This window comes from Pongo pygmaeus, chromosome 6 (assembly GCF_028885625.2).
Source record: "Pongo pygmaeus isolate AG05252 chromosome 6, NHGRI_mPonPyg2-v2.0_pri, whole genome shotgun sequence".
NCBI lineage: Eukaryota > Metazoa > Chordata > Mammalia > Primates > Hominidae > Pongo > Pongo pygmaeus.
In genome coordinates this window covers 155,975,976-155,992,484 of record NC_072379.2, presented here as the reverse complement: position 1 = coordinate 155,992,484, position 16,509 = coordinate 155,975,976, and the positions used below count along the sequence as shown (strand labels likewise).

At 38.8% G+C, this 16,509-nt stretch overlaps 1 protein-coding gene across 10 annotated transcripts in view; it reads left to right on the top strand.

The window, feature by feature from the left end:
* The window catches only part of LMBR1 (limb development membrane protein 1), a 208,915-nt gene that overhangs the window by 108,110 nt on the left and 84,296 nt on the right, over positions 1 to 16,509 (top strand). The window contains exon 2 of one of the 10 annotated variants that reach the window (XM_054493927.2): positions 3,470 to 3,547. The exons of the other annotated variants lie outside the window; for them this stretch is intronic. The gene's annotated coding sequence lies outside the window, so the exon portion shown is untranslated. The remainder of the gene's footprint in view (positions 1 to 3,469; positions 3,548 to 16,509) is intronic. 10 annotated transcript variants of the gene reach the window in all.

Sequence of the window (16,509 nt, the reverse complement as noted above, 5' to 3'; positions counted from 1 at the left end):
AATTTTGAAGAACTAGGTGATGGAACTTCCTCTATCAAGTATTACAAAATAGGCAAAGAAACTGATAGACATCCAAAGTCTATCCAAAGAAGATATACAAATGGCCAATAAGCACATGAAAAGATGATCAACATCACTAATCACTAGGGAAATGCAGATCAAAACTACAATGAGGCTAGGCCCAGTGGCTCATTCCTGTAATCCCTCCATTTTGGGAAGCTGAGGCAGGAGGATCACTTGAGGCCAAGAGTTTGAGACCAGCCCGACCAATATGGCAAAACCCTGTCTCTAGTAAAAATACAAAAATTAGCTGGGCCTGGTGGCGTGTGCCTGTAATCCCAGCTACTTGGGTAGCTGAGGCAGGAGAATCGCTTGAACCTGGGAGGTGGAGGTTGCAAGGAGCTGAGATTGTACCACTGCACTCCAGCCTAGATGACAAAGTGAGACCCTGTTTCAAAAACAAACAAACAAACAAAAAAAACTACAATGAGATACCACTTCATACCTCCTAGTAGGATGACTACTAGCAAACCCCAGAAAACAGTAAGCATTGGTAAGGATGTGGAGGAATTGGAAATATTGTGCATTGTTGGTGGAAATGTAAAATGGAACAGCTGGTGTGGAAAACAATATGGTGATTTCTTAAAAAATTAAAAATGGAATTACCATCTGATCCAGCAATTCCACTTCTGGATATACATCCAAAAGAATTGAAGGCAGGAACTCCAACACATACATGTACACCCATGTTCATAGCAGCATTATTCACAATACCTAAAGGGTGGAAGCAATCCAACTGTGTATGATGAATAATGAGTAAACCACACGTGGTATATCCATACAGTGAAGTATTATTCAGTCCTAAAGAAGGAAATTATGACACATGCTACAACGTGGATGAACCTTGCTAAGTTAAACAGTCCAGTCACAAAAGGACACATTCTATATGATTCTCCTTAAATGAGATACATATAGCATTATCAAATTTATAGAAACAGAAAGTAGCATAGTGGTTGCCAGGGATTGTGTATTGGGGGGAAGTTATTGTTTAATGGGTACAGAGTTTCAGTTGGTGAATATGAAAAGAATTCTGGAGCTGGGTGGTGGTGATGGTACCATAACAGTGTGAATGTAGTAATGCCACTGAACTGTACACTTAAAAATGGTTAGGTGGTGAATTTTACGTTATGCATATTTTACCACAATTTTAAAAAACGCAAATAGGTGATAAACATGGCAGTGTTTTGTGGGTACCTGTGGGTAGGCTGGTGCAGAAAATAGGTGATAAACATGGCAGTGTTTTGTGGGTACCTGTGGGTAGGCTGGTGCAGAAAATAGGTGATAAACATGGCAGTGTTTTGTGGGTACCTGTGGGTAGGCTGGTGCAGAAGGTTGGCTTGGTTGGGAGGATGATCACGGTAATGTTTATTCTAGTTGGGTGGTATATCCATGGATATTTCATAGACATGTAAAGCTAAATAGTAAACTTTTATTTTAAAATAGAAAGGGAAAAGGGTGATTTATCCCTTGATGATCAGCTCACATTAGCTAAACAGAGGCTGATACATAAAACCAAATGCCAACTTGCTGATTTTCAATGGAAAAATATATAAATATATTAATAAAATACTAATATGTATGTATGCATCTGCACTCATACCTGCCCACCCAAAGTAGCTATTATTTATTGAGAGATGGAGGAAATGTGGAAACCTGGGAGAGAAGGGCCCAAAGGAGCTAACGGGGACTAGTCTGGAGTGAGAGCAGGCAGCCGGAAGCTTTCATGTACATCTTTCTTATTTTGTTCACTGTCATAAAGGATCTTCTGTGGTGTTTTGGAATTTCTAGTGCTTTTTGTGTAAAGTATTATTTGCCACATAAGCAATATGATGTTATTACCTAAATTGTCACGTGGCATTGCTTTTTAGTATATTTTAAACCTTAATATCTTTTATGTTTCACTGTAATAATAAAATAAGTAATAACCCTAATGATCTTTCTTTTGTTGTATCTTTGTTGGAGTTTGTGCCTGAGTGTTTCATGAAATGAAAGTGGATATTGGCTAAGATGGTCTACTGCATTACAGGTTTCTTACAAGACTGAGCATTTGACTTTAGTATGAGCTTGCTTTTATGGAACTGAAAATTAATGTTCCAGTAAAACAAGCTTTTAGGTCCTTTACTAAAATCATAGGTTTGTCTTGGTTGTTTTAAGCATTCTCCCCCACTTCCTCATTTCCATGTGGTGTTGTCTTTTGTGACTTATTTCTGTCACTGGGGAGGTGGGGGTGAAGGGTAGGGGTGGAAAGCACAGGACCCTGAGGGCTGACAGACCTGAACTGAAAGTGAATTCTGGCATGCAGGCAAATTATTTCAGTCTTTTGAGTGTGAACTTTGTTATGTGTAATCAAATTTACCTTTTAATATATTGCAAAGATTCAGTAAGCACGTATAAAGCAACTAGTAGGAGCTCTGCAAGTGTTAGTTCTCATTTCTTCTTTTCTATGAATTTTGAACTGAAGAATTATTAGAACAAAAATAGAAGAAAAGAGCCTTACTAGTGAACCAGTGAATTATTTGATGTGATTTGGTATACTAAGAAATATTTTTTCCCAAATTCAGAATTATGTTTAAAAATTTTGATATCTAGTTGCCATAGTCTTGTTATAATTCAGTTCTTTCATTTACATATTGAAAACTTGTATTAATTTATTTGTAATCTGGAGGATTTTTACTTGTCTAATATCATGGGAAATTTCTGCCTACAAATTTTAATGCAATGGAGATCTTAATTAAATGAACTAGCAATGTTAGTGTTTTTATTTTAACTTACCCCAAGCACTTTTCTTTTGTCCAGCTTTAACAGCTTGAGATGTTAATTCAAAGAACTAGCAATACTAGTGTTTTTAACTTACCTCAAGCACTTTCTTTTTGTCCAGCTTTAACAGCTTGAGCATCTTATAGTTTTAATTTTTTCATCTTGTGTAGACCACATTATTTGTATATAAAATAGACTGCATAGCATATTAATATTAAAAAACATTTCAGTGTTTTACTATAGAGCTTAACAAAGCTTTTCACAAAGCCGTTTTCTTTGACGTGAGACCAAAGCTTTTTCGTGTATACTCTTAATGATTACTTGGGAGCAAAGGCAGAAATGTTTGACACTCTCTAGAGATGCTTGTTTGTAGTTTTTTCATGGCTTAAAATAAAATAATTAATACCTGCTTTTATTTTCTGTTCTTTATTAGTGCTTCTGCTGATCTTCCCCCGATGACTGTGTATATGTTTGGTGCAATCTTGATGCCATGCTGAGCAAACCTTATTTTAATGTTACTGAGAGACCCTTTTTTTTAAGTGAAAACAATAGCTTGATATTTATTTTAAATGTTCTGTGAATGTAGAAGTTTTCCCAGGCTTCCTAATGGGTAGAGACATAGTGTATGAAGTGGTTTTTACATCCCTTACAGGAGGGCAAGATGTCCAGGCAAAACCTTGTTTAAATGTTCATCACCATAGAAACATGACAGCTTCTCCATAGAGCTTTTGTAAGTACATTGTAATTTTCACTTCATTGATGTGAATTAAATGTATAATTGACCAGCACAGAAATTCCAAGAAGCAATTATATCATAACCATTTGAGTGTAGTAGACTATCCATTTAGTTCCCATTTAAATCTAAAAGAAATCTATGTGTCTACAAGTGTTTAGTCTTTACTAATCTATTTCATCTAATTTAACCTTTTATAATATTGAGGTTGTTGTAATTTCAAAAAATGCTGGTATGAAATAATGTGATTAATTCTATAGCTTACTCAAAACAACTCATGTTTCATTGGCAGAAAAGTACTTAATTTCAGTGGTGTTTCTAATACACTGAGTGCTTATTATACTGCAATTTTAATCAGAAGGAAGGAGTTTCGCTATAGTAATTTAAATTTACCGGTTTTTTTGTGGGGGATGGCAGGATAAGTGTTCATACTGGGAAATAAAAATATTGTGAAGTTCATGAAATCCTGGTGATATATGACATAATCTAAGCATTCAAAACTAGGTGAAGGAAGTACAGTTATTGATAATAAATAGAAGTTCTTATAGTCCTGTCATCTTGTATTCAGGAGACTTTTTTCACTAAGAAGAACAATGAAGACCTTCTTCCTTGTTTACAGTGTTTTGCCACTTTGTTGTTTGAAGGGCATTTTAATAAGTTATTCTGACATCTGGTACATCTTTTAGCTCAGTATATGCAAGAATGGAGTTGATAGGAAGCTTCCCCTTGGGGCTTTCTAGCTCCTGATTCTGACCCTTAATGGAAAAATGAGCAGTCGGCATATTTTTTGCTTATATGCTGTGCTGCTGGTGATTAATGGTGGTGATAAAAGTGCTCACAATGCTTTTCATTACTTTGCATTCAGAATGGCATCCAAAAGTCTAAAAATGTCACACATGGCATGCCATAAAGGCTGTGTTCTTGAAGCTTGGTAATATTTTTATGATCTCAAGAAAGATAGTGATAACAGCTTACAGATTTTTAGTACTTGTATATTTACTAGTGGAAGCTGAATTAACAAATGAAATTTCTGACTATTTATAGTCTCATCATCTCCCTTCTCTCTAGCTCAAAGTTTTTGAAGGTAAAAAATTTACCACATTGCATTTAATGAACATATTTATCTTTTTAAAAGGTTTATCCAAAGCTCACGCATGTGGTATTTAATTGATTTTAAGTTGGACAGGTTTTGGCTCATTTAATCACAGAAAGAAAATAAAATTAACAAAAGGGAAAACTTAACTATCCTAGCCTCCTAGTGGATTAAGTCAGAATAACAGCTCTTTCTTACTATATCAGTTATCTTAGTATTTCATAGGACAAGCATAATCATATTAAATAATTTTGATGGCTTGTACCATGGCAGCCTTTTCTATTAGTATTGTTGATTTACTCTTTCAATGTAGATCGATAACTAGAAATGAGCAGATTTCTTTTTGTGAGTTATTTACTGACTTTCAAAAGAAATATTGACTAATTTGAAATTACTTTTTGAACAATTTATATGATTTGACTACAGAGAGTTCTTTTGGCTAAATGTTTCTGAATTGACTGCTTAAACATGTGAGTATGTATTTCAGACAGTTCTTGTTATTATTTGTGTATCTATAATAGAAAAATCATCGTCTTGGATGGGTATGGTGGCAGTAGGAAAAGAAGGGATGAATTTGAGTTGTAATTACACAGTAGAATCAGAAGCACTTGGTGTTTGACTGGACCGAGGCTCAGGGTGTATGGTGGGGGTAGGGTATGGGGTTCAGCAGGAAAGGTAGGTGACAAGGGTGTTTCCAAAGTATCTGGTATAAACAACAAAGTGGGTAATGATGTCATGTTTTCAGGTATGTGATATTGAAGGAGGAGCAGAGATAGAGAATAAAATGATGAGTTTGGTCTTAGAATTAAGTTTAAGGTACTGGTGAGATGTCTAATGAAAGATGGCAGTTGGTGTATATGGTTCTTGGCCACAGCAGTAAGATTTGGACTAAAGATATAAACTTCAGAGTTGTTGGCTATTGGAAGAGGCCAGATCACTTAGGAAAAAACTGAGCAGTATATCTGTGAACTGTCTTCATCAGAATCAACTGAGTTACCACTTTGCGGCTGATGCTCAGGAATTGGCAAGCCCCTTGGTAATTATGATGCAGGTTGACATTTGAGAAGCACTGATATGACATGTGAGAAGATGAACATCTGAGATTGGGCCACAGGAGAAAAGGGATTCAAGGTATTTTCTTTTATAGAATGAAAGAAATAGAAATGGAAACAGAAGCTAAGGTGTAGAGGAGGGAAGGTGAGGGACTCACAGACCCCACTCAGCTGTGTCCTACTGAGGTAGAGGAAAGTCAATTGTAGTTGGAAGGAAGAAGAGGATGAGATTATAGATAAAAAAGAAAGGAAAACAGTTTTAAAAATGTTGTGAAAGGCTAGGTGTGGTGACTGACGCCTGTAATCCCAGCACTTTGGGAGGCCGAGGTGGGCAGATCATGAGGTCAGGAGATCGAGACCATCCTGGTTAACACCGTGAAACCCCATCTCTACTAAAAATACAAAGATAATATTAGCTGGGTGTGGTGGCGGGCGCCTGTAGTCCCACCTACTCAGGAGGCTGAGGCGGGAGAATTGCGTGAACCCAGGAGGTGGAGCTTGCGGTGAGCTGAGATCGTGCCACTGCACTCCAGCCTGGGCGACAGGCGAGATTCCATCTCAAAACCAAAAAAAAAAAAAAGTTGTGAAAATTGCTAAAGTCAGCCAGAGATCAGTATAAAGATTGCCAAGTAGCATTGAAGGCCCACTTTGGAATGTCGTAGTAAAACTTTCTCATGATTGTATAATACAAACTTTTTTTGACAGGGCTTGGAATCAAGGAGTAGGCGCCAGGGGATTGTTGAAGCTGGTCTGGTGGAAGCCAAAGGTTCAAGGAGCTCCAGAATATTGTTGATACTGGCTCATCATTAAAATTCACTAGTGAACCATGGGATTGAGGCCGGGGAAGAGAAGACTGATTGGAAGGATTAGGAGGGAACAAGGGAGTGAAAGTTCTGAGGATGTGGAGGCAGAGCTAGGCTAGGGCACTGAGGGGACAGGAAAAGATAGGAAATTATGGACTAAGAGGGCAGTTTCAAAGTTGGAGTTCTTAGAGGTGAGCCTGAGAGATGGTGGAATAGGATCAATGCATGTGTGGGTGGCTACAGTAGAATAGGAATGAAGCTCACTGGAATTGAGGTGATGAGCTAGGATGTTACTTATGAGGGCAGGGGATGTGATAAGAAGTACTTGTGAACCAGGTGCTCATATCATCGAGAAAGATGGGACTGCTTCTTATAGGTTTGTAGATGGTAGGGAACAAAGTTGGGAAGAGGGTGATAGGATGGCATTAGAAGGTGGCATAAATTTAATTTAGAAACGCAAATGATATGTGAACTCCCAAGCCTTGGAAATTTCAGAGACAAAGGTAATAATTTGAGTCATTATAGTGAACCATTACATTGTGTTTACTAAGAGCCAGATATTGTCCTAAGCATATATGTATATAAAATATATATAATTTACATATATAAAAATATAAAATATGTATACTTTACATATATAATATATATAACTCATATATATATAATACTCATTCGATCTTTATAACAACCCTATAAGATAGGGGTGCTATTCATATCCTCATCTCACATGGGAGGAAACTGAGGCACAGCAAAGCTTAGTAATTTGCCCAAGGTTATACGGTAGTGGAAACAGGATTTGGACCCAAGCAATTTACTTCTGGCATCGGGGCTCTTAACCAGCCTAGTATGTCTCATAAACTGAAATCAGATATATTTTTTAAAAGCTTTTTTGGGTTCCAGTCTCTTGGAAGTTACTTCTTAAGAAAAAATTAAAAAGAACATTAGTTTGTACTCTTATTACATAAGTCATACACACTCACTCTAAAAAATTCAGAAAAAACCAGAAAAGCATAAAGTATAATGGAAGAATTATTCCCTATAATTGTAATTCTAGAGATAAGACTGTTAATTATATATGTTCACATATTTTTTCTAAATGTGTTTTTTAAAATAGGTCATACTGTGCATGCAGTGAGGTTATATTATGAACATCCCCCATGATTTAAGATAATGTCTTATGCTATGGAAGTAAAATAATTCATTCATCTGTTTTTTTACAATTAGAGGTGGAGGTTGTTTAGTTTGTAAATATATGTGTGCATGTGTGATCTTTTAAAATATTTGGTAAAATTATTTAGGAAGATCTTCATTTTTTATTTTTTTTTGAGACATAGTCTTACTTTGTCACCCAGGCTGGATTGCAGTGGCTTGACCTCGGCTCATTGCAACCTCCTTCTCCCAGGTTCAAGTGATTCTCCTGTCTCAGCCTCCTGAGTAGCTGGGATTACAGGCGTGTGCCACCACACCCACCTAATTTTTGAATTTGCAGTAGAGACGGAGTTTCTCCATGTTGGCCAGGCTGGTCTTGAACTACTGACCTCAAGTGATCTGCCCACCTGGGCTTCCCAGCGTGCTGGGATTACAGGCGTGAGCTACTGTGCTTGTCTTCGTCACCCGGGTTTTAAGCATAGTACCTGATAGATAGGTAGATCCTTCCCCTTGTCCCACCATCCACCTTCAAGTAGGCCCCAGTGTCTGTTGTTCCCTTCTTTTTGTCCATGTATACTCAATGTTTAGCTCCCACTTACAGGGGAGAACATGCAGTGTTTGGATTTCTATCCCTGCATTAGTTCGCTTAGGACAATGGCCTCCAGCTCCATCCATGTTGCTGCAAAAGACATGATCTCATTCCTTTTTTTTGAGATGGAGTCTCGCTCTTGTCACCCAGGCTGGAATGCGGTGGCACAATCTTGGCTCACTGCAACCTTCACCTCCCAGGTCCAAGTGATTCTCCTGCCTCAGCCTCCCGAGTAGGTGGGACTACAGGTGCCCACCACCATGCCCGGCTAATTTGTGTATTTTTAGTAGAGATGAGGTTTCACCATGTTGGCCAGGCTGGTCCCGAACTCCTGACCTCAGATGATCTCCCCACCTCAGCCTCCCAAAGTGCTGGGATTACAGGTGTGAGCTGTCGCAGCTGGCTGATCTCATTTGTTTTTATGGCTGCATAGTATTCTATGATGTATATGTACCATATGTTCTTTATTCACTCTGCCCTTGATGAGCATTTAGGTTATTCCATGCCTTTGCTATTGTGAATAGTGCTGCAGTGAACATATGAGTGCATATATCTTTATGTTAGAATCATTTATATTCCTTTGAGTATATACACAATAATGGGATTGCTGGATTAAATGGTAGTTCTGTTTTAAGTTCTTTGAGAAGTCGCCACACTGCTTTCCACATGGCTGAACTAATTTATATTCCCACCAGCAGTACCTGAGGATTCCCTTTTCTCTGCAACCTCACTAGCATCTGTCGTTTTTTTGACTTTTTAATAATAGCCATTCTGACTGGTATGAGATTTTGTCTCATTGTGGTTTTGATTTGCATTTCTCTAATGATTAGTGTTGTTGCATTTTTTTCATGTGCTTCTTGGCCACATGTATTTCTTTTTTTGAAAAGTGTCTCTTCCTGTTCTTTGCCCACTTTTTAGTGTGGTTGTTTGTTGCTTATTAATGTGTTTAAGTTCCTTATAGATTCTGGACATTAGACCTTTGTCAGATGCATAGTTTGCAAATATTTTCTCCCATTCTTTAGCTTGTTGTTTACTCTGTTTGTTTGTTTGTTTGTTTGTTTGCTTGTTCCTTGCTGTGCAGAAGCTGTTTAGTTTAATTAGGTCCCATTTGTCAATTTTTGTTTCTGTTTTAGTTACTTTTGGTGTCTTCATCATGAAATCTTTGCCAGGGCCTCTGTTTAGAATGGTATTTCCTAAGTTTTTTTTCCAGGGTTTTTAACGGTTTTAGGTTTTACATTTAAGTCTTTAATCCATCTTGAATCGATTTTTGTATATGGTGTAAGGAAGGGATCCAGTTTCAGTCTTCTGCATATGGCTGGCTAGTTATCCCAGCACCATTTATTGAAGAGGGAGTCCTTTCCCCTTTGCTTGTTTTTGTCGACTTTGTTGATGATCAGTTGGTTGTAGGTGTGTGGCCTTATTTCTGGGCCCTCTATTGATCTATGTGTTCCATTGATCTATGTGTCTGTTTTTATACCAGTACCGTGCTCTTTTGGTTACTGTAGCCTTGTAGTATAGTTTGAAGTTGGGTAGTGTGACACCTCCAGCTTTGTTCTTCTTGCTTAGGATTGCTTTGACTATATGGGCTCTTTTGATCCCATATGAATTTTAGAGTATTTTTTTTTAATTCTGTGAAGAATGTCATTGGTAGTTTGATAGGAATAGCATTGAATCTGTAAATTGCTTTGGGCAGTATGGCCATTTTAGCAATGATTCTTCCTATCCATGAACGTGGAATGTTTTTGCATTTCTTTGTGTCATCTCTGATTTCCTTGAGCAGTGTTTTGTAATTGTTGTTGTAGAGACCTTTCACCTCCCTGACTATCTGTATTTCTAGGTTTTTATTTTATTTTATTTGTTTTATTTTTTTTGTGGCCATTCTTGGATGTTATTGGTGTATGGAAGTGCTACTGATTTTTGTACATGGATTTTATATCCTGAAACTTTGCTGGCATTGTTTATTAGATCCAGCAGCTTTTGGGCAGAGACTGTGGGATTTTCTAGGTATAAAATTATATCGTCTGCAAACAGAGATAATTTGACTTCCTCTCTTCCTATATGAATGCCTCTCCTCTCCCCTCCCTTCCCCTCCCCTCCCCTCCCTGCCTCCTCTCTTCTCTTTTCGTTTTTTGTCGTCCAGGCTGCAGTGCAGTGGCGCAATCTCGGCTTGCTGCAACCTCTGCCTCCCGGGTTCAAGCTATTCTCCTGCCTCAGTCTCCCTAGTAGTTGGGACTACAGGTGCCTGCCACCACGCCCAGCTAATTTTTTTATTTTTAGTAGATGCAGGGTTTCACTGTGTTGGTCAGGCTGGTCTCAAACGCCTGACCTCAGGTGATCCACCCAGCTCGGCCTCCCAAAGTGTTGGGATTACAGGTGTGAGCCACCACACCCAGCCTTTTATTTCTTTCTCTTGCCAGATTGCTCTGGCCAGGACTTCCCAGTAATATGCTGAATAGGAGTGGTGAGAATGGGCGTACTTGTCTTGTTACGGTTCTCAAGGGGCTATGCTTCCAGCTTTTGCCTGTTCCGTATGATGTTGGCTGTGGGTTTGTCAAAGATGGCTCTTATTATTTTCAGATATGTTCCTTCAAAGACTAGTTTGTTGAGAGTTTTTAACATGAAGGGATGTTGAATTTTATAGAAAGCTTTTTCTGCATCTGTTGAGATGATCATGTGGTTTTCTTTTTGAGATGGAGTCTTGCTCTGTTACCCAGGCTGGAGTGCAGTGGTGTGATCTTGGCTCACTGTAACCTCTGCCTCCCAGGTTCAAGTGATTCTCCTGCCTCAGCCTCCTGAGTAGCTGGGATTACAGGCTTGTGCTACCATGCCTGGCTAATTTTTATATCTTTAGTAGAGATGGGGTTTCACCATGTTGGTCAGGCTGGTCTTGAACCTCTGACCTCGTGATCCACCTGCCTCAGCCTCCCAAAGTGCTGGGATTACAGACGTGAGCCACCACGCCTGGCTGATCATGTGGTTTTTGTTTTTAGTTTTGTTTATTTGATGAATCACATTTATTGATTTGAGTGTGTTGAACCAACCTTCCATCCCAGGGATAAAGCCTACCTGATCATGGTGGATTAGCTTTTTGATGTGCTGCTGGATTTGGTTTGCTAGTATTTTGTTGAGGATTTTGCATCTATGTTTATCAAGAATATTGGTGTGAAGTTTTCTTTTTCTTTTTGTGTCTTAGCCAGGTTTTGGTATCAGAATGATGCTGGCCTCATAGAATGAGTTAGGGAGGTGTCCTTTATTTTTAAATTTTTGGAATAGTTTCAGTAGGAATGGTACCAGCTGTTCTTTAAATATTTGATAGGATTCGGTCATGAATTTGTCTGATCCTGAGCGTTTTCTAGTCAGTTGGCTTTTTATTACAGACTCAGTTTCAGAACTCATTATTCATCTGTTCAGGGTTTGAATTTCTTCCTGGTTCAGTCTTGGGAGGTTGTATGTTTCCCCGAATGTTTGTATGTTTATCCATTTCTTGTAAGTTTTCTAGTTTGTGTGCATGGAAGTGTTCATAATAGTCCCTGATGGTTTTTTGTATTTCTGTGGAGTCAGTGGTAATGCCCTCTTTGTCATTTCTGATTGTGATTATTTGGATCTTCTTTTTATCTTTATTAGTCTAGCTAGCAGTCTATCTACCTTATTTGTTCTTTCAAAGAATCAACTCCTGGTTTCATTGATCTTTCATATGGTTTTTTGTGTCTCTATATCATTCAGATCAGCTCTGATTTTGGTTATTTCTTGTCTTCTGCTAGCTTTGGGGTTGGTTTGCTCTTGTTTTTCTAGTTCCTCAAGTCATTTGTTTTCCCATTTATTGACAGTTATACTTGGTATTCTTTTTAAAATCTTATGTCTTGATTACATTTTTTTCTTATTTCTAATGTGTTTTTGCTACTTTATTTTCTTGATTTTTCTAGCTAGACATTTATCAGAATTCTTTTGAATTCTGAATTCTTTGATTTATTTTTTCCTACTTTTTTGCTCTTTTTTATTATACTCATTTTAATTTCCTGTTGTATTTTGTTTTATTTATTTGTTTCTGAGACAGGATTTCACTCTGTTGCCCAGGTTAGAGTGCACTAGTGCAATCATAGCTCACTGTAACCTCAAACTCCTGGGCTCAAGTGATCTTCCCACTTCAGCCTCCCAAGTAGCTGGGACTACAGGTGCGTGCTGCCATGCCCATCTCATTTTAAAATTTTTGTTAGAGATAAGGTCTTGCTATGTTGCACAGGCTGATCTTGAACTTCTGGGCTCAAATGATCCTCCTGCCTCCCCCTTTAAAAGTATTAGGATTACAAGCATGAGCCATTGTGCCTGGCCTATTTCTTCCTGTATTGTGGTTTGCTAGGATTTATTTTGTTGTTCCTTTTACAAATTCTTGAGTTGAGTGCTTTATTTTTATTTTTTCTTTCATAATAAAACTCATTTATTTGAGCATCTGAATACAGATTTTCTACACTTCTTATGTTTTTATAAAGTATTCTTGTTTTGTTACTTTTTAGTTAGCCTGTGATTGCATTAGTGTATTTTAATGTAAGCTTTGTTGTTAATTTTTTGCATTCAGATATTTTGACTTATTCTCTGTTGTTAATGCAGTAGTTCTGATGAGGTTTAGAACTTGATATATTTTGCTGGGCAGGGTGGTGCGCACTTGTAATCCCAGCTACTCAGGGGGCTGAGATGGGAGGATCACTTGAGCCTAGGAGTTAGAGACCAGCCTGGGAAACATAGTGAGATCTCATCTTAAAAAAAAAGACATACTTTTTGTAGTTTAATTTCAAATTCATTTTTGTAAATTTTCCTTTAGTGATTGAAATAGAGGTATATTCCCTATAAGGGATTACTTTAGGTTTATTAAATCAACCTTGTTATTATTTTTCAGATTCTGTGTATCATTGTTAATATTTTTTCATTCTTGTGCAGTCACAGACTGATAGAGTGGTGTGTCAAGAGAGGCGGTCTGCATGGGCCCTAAGCATTCCTGCATTTTCTTTCTGGGTGTGCCAAGACTGTGAGGTCTTGACTGCTCTTTACCTGGGCCATTTGTTAGGGTTGTGTTTCTTCTGAGCAAACTATGATGGCTCCCTCTGGGCCACAGAGCAGCCTGGCTTATTACCGCGTGCTATGAAAACAGTGGATTCCCCACGCTCACTGTTCTTTAGCTGCTGCACAGATCTGTCGCATGTGCAACATCCATCCCTAAGACTTGGGAGAAGGGGAAATGACATGCTGGCACTCATGCCTCTTGCTGTACTGGAGTAATAAAATCCTTGGCTTCTGATCCAGGAGTCTTGTGTCTCCTGCCAGCATCCATTAACAGTAACAGGCTAACTTATTAATTTGTAAGGATAGAACCAGACCCCAGACCTGACAGTTTTGGCAATGAGATTGGATGGTGCAGAGGAAGAACAAGAACCTTATATTCCAGGTTTAATGATATGAAAAGACTCTTCAGATCTGGTGGTGGATGTGCTCAACTCAGTGGTGAGATGGAGGCGGAGGAGGAAGGGCCCCTGGTAATTACATTACTCCTACCTGTAATGAGTTTGAATGGTGCTTTGGCTGTCGTTCACTCCTCTCCTGTTGTAAGAGGAAGGAATGTTGGTATGACACCAGGGCAGTAAGCCCCCAGCTCCAGTCAGAAGGCATTATGGGTGTGGCTGCTGAGTCAAGGAGTCTCAGTCCTGAAATGAGTGGTGCCTCAACTTCCTAAAGCACTGGGATTACAGGTGTGAGCTACTGAGCCTGGCATCAGGTGACTTTTTGAGTAGGGTCTTTGGGCTTATTCCATTTGTGGTGTAGCTTGCACTGCTGACTCTATATTAAATTGGTATTTGTGTTTTACATGATCATACTATGCAAGCTTGGCCTCAGGGACTGTGCCCTCCCTTTGGCCCAATATAAACAGTATAGGGCCCCAGGAGGAGAAGCTAATATCCCAGCTTTTGTGAGAGACTTAATAGCTCACAAGTACTCCAGGAGGCCATTTCCTAAAATAGCAGGTGCCTCTCCTGCCTGCCACTGCCTCCGAGCAGACTCCTGAGAAAGGACAGCTGTGAATCTGCTGCTCAGCTCTTGCTGAAATGGATTGCCCAACCTGTGGGGCCATGTGACTCTCTAGCCTGGCATCCCTCTTCTGGGGTGGAACAACTTAGATTCCATGTCCAGTAAAATGGAAGAGGCTTAACAGGCCTCCTAGCCAAATAAAAATGGTCTCTCCTAGAGCGCAACCTGCCTGGCGCTACCTGGCATCAAGGTTTCATGTGAAAAAGTGGCACCCTATTTCCTAATCCACTGCTGAAGCCAAACCACCCAGTTAGGCCCTCAATCCCCTGAGCCCTCCTAATGTCGAGGCTGGGCTCTCTGACCTTTGGCTACATCAGAAGCTGATGGTATTCACTGAGTAGTGGCAGCCCATCACAATGGAGGCATACTTAGGAATTTTTTATTTTTAAAATTCTAAGTGAATTTCTTATTAAATTTGCATAAACATGCTAGATATAATGAATAAAGGTTTTCTGTTTTATTTATTTATTTACTTTTTTGGTTTTTTTTGAGACTGAGTCGCTCTGTTGCCCAGGCTGGAGTGTAGTGGTGCAGTCTTGGCTCACTGCAATGCAACCTCCGCCTCCCAGGTTCAAGCGATTCTCCTGCCTCAGCCTCCCAAGTAGCTGGGATTATAGGTGCCCACCATCACGCCCAGCTAATCTTTGTGTTTTTAGTAGAGATGGGCTTTCACCATGCTGGTCTTGAACTCCTGACCTCAAGTGATCCATCCGCCTTGGCCGCCCAAAGTGCTGGGATTACAGGCGTGAGCCACTGTGCCCAGCCTGGTTTTCTATTTATTTAAATATTGTATAAAGAATAATAACAATGAAGTGCTATGTACTCACCAGTTAATCTAAAGAAATAGAACATAATAATATAGTGGATAGTAAATTTCTTCAATATAAAATGTCCTACTTTATCCCATTTAATGTTTTTTGTTTTGCATTCTTCTGTATTTAAACCAGACTCCTGTGCATTTTAAAAAAATTAAACAATAATTTTTAATCATTTTCACTTTTTTTTAGTATCACTTTCGTTTTGATAGGTCTTAGACAGTTAATTGTGTTTTTTGACCTAATTTGCATATATAGTTATAGTAGATATATTTGGTTTTTGTCGTTTCCTGTTTTCGTATTTTATATATTTTGTTATGTTAATATTTTGCTAAACTTGGTTTTCTATTTTTTACTATATTAACTATTACATTTTTGTTCTGTTTTCTAGTATCTTAGTAATATTACTTTTGATACTAGTTACTATTACTGTTACTAGTTTTATTATTTTGATACTAGTAAGATTAGTGGTAACCTTAAGTTTTTAGTAGCATTATTTAACTTTAATTTCTCTACTGTCAGTAAAAAGTGAAATATTATCATTTTAAATGACCCCTATTTAAAATGAAATTTTTTCTTTAACTCTTTTTTTCTCATCTGAATGTCTACTTCTTAATGTATAAGATAATAAAAAATTATTAAATGACTTCTCTTTGAAAAATATTTTTTGGCATTGCATTTTAGTTTATAACTATATATATCGTTATTTATATTTCTCTTTATTTAGAAAAAATTTGTCATTGTTCACCAACAATTCTGTGCAGTCACCTCACAGTCCTTTGTGAAGGACCAGGTAGGATGGTGACGTGGGCTCCTGTACTCAGCAGAGCCGGGAGTTTGAGTCCCTCTGCTTCCTAAAGTTCCCCTGCATGCTCAGGGGGGTCTGTACAGCTTTTACACCCCTGAAGGACAGGGAGGCCCCCACTTCACCCCATCATCTTTTTTCCTAAGCATCTGAGGTCAGAGTTGGGGGAGGACAGTTGAATGAGTATGGTAAAAGCGACTGGCCCACACCGTTAAGCAAGGCGCCTTTCATTTTGAGTGGCTAGTGGCTACTCATGGCTCAACCAAATTTGTAATGACATCAGTTTAAGCATAGGTCTACAGCCTCATTCCTGACACTGTTTATTCAGCTTTGGGACTCCTTGAAATAGCAGCTGTACCCACAGGACCTTTTATCTGGTGTTGCAGGGCTCACTGTTAACACCATCATGATGACATTCCTTCATGCTTCCGCTCAGAGGAGAGGGAGTGACAACCTAGCCAGCAGTGGGCTTAGCCTCACTACCTACCTCAGCCTGCAGACTGTTACCAGCAGCTAGGACTGCTTGGGGTCCCTGCTCCTCCTGCTTGCCCACCACTTGGGTGAGCACACTCACTGCT